Genomic DNA, 5,089 nt, shown 5'->3' with positions numbered 1-5,089 from the left:
TAAGTTCAAAACAGCTACAGAGAAAACCCGACCGATTTCATTAGAGATGGCTTAGAGTCACCTCCAGAATAATAATTTTCAGCGTGTATTTGGTTTAAAAGCACGAGTGTTTTATAATGGACGCTGCTGAAGCCTGAAGGTGTTTTTTAGATTCTGAATGGATCCGTATAGAAGCCTGTACAGTCAGGTCAAGGCAGTACGTTTAGTGATCTTTTGGCGTCTCCTTGTGGTCCTGTTTGATATTGCAGCGTTTAATTGTTTTAATTGTATTAAAAATGCTCTAAAAACTTTTTTTTTTTTTTGCACTATATAGTAGGCTAACTGTAAAAATTGTAAAAAGGTATGGGGGAAGTAGGGGGTTACTATTTGCCCGTCACTGTATGCCATGGAAGAAACAGTCAGTCAAACATAGGAGTAGGCTGCACAATTCTGGATAAATTGTTTTGTATCAAATAGAGATCATGATCCTCCTACAGATAACTAAACAAAATAGCTTGTCTACTAGAGGTTCTGACAAAATGTTAATTGTTGCAGTCTATGTAATTTTTACATTTTAATTATTTATTGCAAAATCTGCACCTCTTTTGTGGCTAATATTAATTTCATAATGATCCTTACTCCGTGAAGTCAAGTAGCAGAAGTTACAGTAAGTGAAAATGTGCAAATACTACTGGCCCATTTTGGGGTGAACGAAATATGCAAGACTATAGTCTTGCGTCACTGTTTATAGCACAGGCCGTTCATCCTTTGCTGGGCCGCTTAAAAAAATGGGGACATAAATTAAGAGTATACCCACTTCTCCAGGCACCACTACACCACTGGATACTATTGATTGTTCTTGGAGTAGTGCGGCTGCGCGCTGCGTCTTCATTGTGTGACAGGTGTCAGTGTTAAGGCGCAATACTGCCACCTGGGAGGTAAAGCAGGTACTGGCGCTGGAGTAGGCTATTTGCGTGTAGTGTTATCATAAGTGTCCTGTTCATTTGAAATATCATGGTTATCATCAATACCGGTATATCGTCACACCCTAAATTAACACGATGTCGATATTTCATTATTTGAATATCACGGTTATTGTCAATACCGGTATATCGCGACACCCCTAATTTCCATATAATGTTAAGTGCAAATGTCTGAAACAATACCAACACTGACGACGCAGTGTTAATTATTGAATTGTTTCCCTTTCTATCTTTTCCCCTCTGTATTTCAGTGCTTCAGTGTGCTGTGGGATTGTTTTATTTATCAACACCCACAACCCCCTCCAAACCCACATCTAAAAATATATTTATTTGTATGTTTTCTGAGGTTCTTGCGCTGACTGTCATCCGAAGTGCCCGCATAAAGACATTTCAGACAGCGGAGGTAATTATCAAGAAAAGAAGTGGAGGAAAAGATGCAACGCTGGCTCGGTGATTTTGCTTTGGAACATTCAGAAAACTTGAACTCGATTTTTCTCAATTGACTTCACTGACTTATCAGCTTCAAACGGGTATAGCTCAGTCATTTTCCGTCCGATTCCAACAAATCATACAACATTTTACAGTGTTAGTAGCTGCAAGGTAAATTAGTTTACAGTTTACATGGGCGTGGCTGTTTTCAGCTCTATTTAGATTATCTATTTAGGATAGGACGATTTCAAGGGCCCTTACAAGGGAGAGAGGGCACGAAATGCGATTTCTACCCACAATTTCATCCCACCCCCCATTGCCACCATCTTCACCACAGGATCTTTATTCGGTATTGAAAGGAGTATTGCCATGAATCTCACTCCATCTGTTTTCAGTGTTACAACTTGCCTACAAGACTATAGTCTTACGTCACTGTTTATAACACAGGCCGTTCATCCTTTGCTGGGCCGCTTAAAAAAATGGGGACATAAATTAAGAGTATACCCACTTCTCCAGGCACCACTACACCACTGGATACTATTGATTGTTCTTGGAGTAGTGCGGCTGCGCGCTGCGTCTTCATTGTGTGACAGGTGTCAGTGTTAAGGCGCAATACTGCCACCTGGGAGGTAAAGCAGGTACTGGCGCTGGAGTAGGCTATTTGCGTGTAGTGTTATCATAAGTGTCCTGTTCATTTGAAATATCATGGTTATCATCAATACCGGTATATCGTCACACCCTAAATTAACACGATGTCGATATTTCATTATTTGAATATCACGGTTATTGTCAATACCGGTATATCGCGACACCCCTAATTTCCATATAATGTTAAGTGCAAATGTCTGAAACAATACCAACACTGACGACGCAGTGTTAATTATTGAATTGTTTCCCTTTCTATCTTTTCCCCTCTGTATTTCAGTGCTTCAGTGTGCTGTGGGATTGTTTTATTTATCAACACCCACAACCCCCTCCAAACCCACATCTAAAAATATATTTATTTGTATGTTTTCTGAGGTTCTTGCGCTGACTGTCATCCGAAGTGCCCGCATAAAGACATTTCAGACAGCGGAGGTAATTATTAAGAAAAGAAGTGGAGGAAAAGATGCAACGCTGGCTCGGTGATTTTGCTTTGGAACATTCAGAAAACTTGAACTCGATTTTTCTCAATTGACTTCACTGACTTATCAGCTTCAAACGGGTATAGCTCAGTCATTTTCCGTCCGATTCCAACAAATCATACAACATTTTACAGTGTTAGTAGCTGCAAGGTAAATTAGTTTACAGTTTACATGGGCGTGGCTGTTTTCAGCTCTATTTAGATTATCTATTTAGGATAGGACGATTTCAAGGGCCCTTACAAGGGAGAGAGGGCACGAAATGCGATTTCTACCCACAATTTCATCCCACCCCCCATTGCCACCATCTTCACCACAGGATCTTTATTCGGTATTGAAAGGAGTATTGCCATGAATCTCACTCCATCTGTTTTCAGTGTTACAACTTGCCTAACGTATTAAACTTAGCTAAAGCATATCACTGTTGTCACTGACCAGCATCCATAAGTGCTTTGTATCAGTTTTGTCTCTGATTGAGCAAACTGAATCTCAGACAGTTATTTCTGTGTGAAAAACAGCAAGTCATCTCCATTTCAAACTGTTAAAAAAACAGCATCTGAATGATCCTTAGTCATTTCAAACTCTGATGTCACACTTGATCTAATTGCAACATTTGCTTTGCATATTTCTCTGTGCGTGGTCACAGATGAAGTGAGGAAAATCATAATATTGAAATGAACAGATTTAAACTTAAGTGAATTTTATCAGCTTTCATTGCACACTTTAGTGTTATTGTAATTTGTCATTAATAATTAAGGTTTTTAAAATTGTAAAAAAAAAATCACTGCAAATTATCAATAGTTCAAGTAAATATGGCTTACAAATATGTTTGATAAGTTAAAGAATGAGAAAAATACTCTTCTCAGTACTTCTGTAGAATCATGTAGAAGAAATTTGGTGTACTTAAAGTTCTCCTCATAAATCAGATTTTTATGAAAAAAAAAAAAACAGGCTTTGAGTGTGTTTTTCTAATTATGTGACCTTTATGTCTAATGAATTTAAAGTGCATCATCTAATATGTCTGTGATTGTTGTTAAAACAGGATCAAATGCAGAAGCTCGTGGAAATGAACTGAAATGGCTGAAAGTAGGTGATTCTCTTGTGTGCATTTATAATTTGAAAAAAGATCATGATCTTATGTGTGTAATGTTACTTTATTCAGTTTACTCATTCAGATTTTGAGAACAAGTGTGAATGTGAAAGTAAATTAAAGAGCGTGAACAAAGTACACTTGCATATTCTAGAAGATGTGTGACTGAGTTCACAAATATAATGTCATGTTAATTTGTGACAACAGTGCTGAACTAGATTGAATTTATCGATTGAGCCAAATGTGCTACTGGCAATCTGTTAAATTATTTTGTACATTTATAAATGCTTGACATTAGTTCTCATGAATAAATCCAGAACAGGATCAAATGCAGAAGCTCGTGGAAATGAACTGAAATGGCTGAAAGTAGGTGATTCTCTTGTGTGCATTTATAATTTGAAAAAAGATCATGATCTTATGTGTGTAATGTTACTTTATTCAGTTTACTCATTCAGATTTTGAGAACAAGAAGTGTGAATGTGAAAGTAAATTAAAGAGCGTAAACAAAGTAAACTTGCATATTCTAGAAGATGTGTGACTGAGTTCACAAATATAATGTCATGTTAGTTTGTGACAACAGTGCTGAACTAGATTGAATTTATCGATTGAGCCAAATGTGCTACTGGCAATCTGTTAAATTATTTTGTACATTTATAAATGCTTGACATTAGTTCTCATGAATAAATCCAGATCAGTAAACCATCTCTGTTTTTAATTTGTCATTGTCTCTGTATTTTCTGACCGATTCAACAGGAAAGCGAGTGAATGAATCAGCGACTGTAGTGATGCCGCTGCTGAACGGAGAGGATCTAGAATGTAGTGAACGAGGAAGAGGGGACAAGTTCACTTAAATAACATACCGCCAGTGTCAATCACTGACATCAAAAAATGAAATGAACCTGCGTGTGTTGAGCTGTTAAACTTGCATGTAAGAAGCTTCATACCCATTACTCTATTTACCATAATATTAGTTTGACTCTCAAAGTTTTGATTTTGTGTGATTTGTAGACAGTGAGTGTCAGAAAATGTCATATGCATTTTATAAGACGTTTTACCACAGCAGTTTGTAGGGGGGGTATGTAGGTCCTGTGGCAAATTTTACATAATGATTACAAAATGTGTAAATAAAAATGAGTTTTTATTTAATGAAAAATTAGCCTTATTAAATGAACTATAAGCATTTTTTTTTTTCCCTTCTTGGGCCTAAAATGGAGGAATTTTGGTCAATATTGATAATTAAACTATTTTGCTAAATGTGCTTTTGTGCTGAAACCTTGGCTGTTTTAGCCTGTCATGGATAAATAATGATGACAATAAAACCACCAGTAGGTGGCAGCAAGCCCCTGTTTTGATAAATTATTTATTGAATCGTTCAAATCAAACGACTCGTTCAAAACGTCTGATTCAATTAGAAACGTAACAAGCCTGCGTCCCAATGTGCACAATATCCATCCTAAATTCTATGTGATATTAGTAATTTTCAATAC

This window comes from Sinocyclocheilus rhinocerous, unplaced genomic scaffold (assembly GCF_001515625.1).
Source record: "Sinocyclocheilus rhinocerous isolate Xijiao unplaced genomic scaffold, SAMN03320098_v1.1 scaffold2870, whole genome shotgun sequence".
Lineage (NCBI taxonomy): Eukaryota > Metazoa > Chordata > Actinopteri > Cypriniformes > Cyprinidae > Sinocyclocheilus > Sinocyclocheilus rhinocerous.
This window is presented reverse-complemented; position numbering follows the sequence as displayed.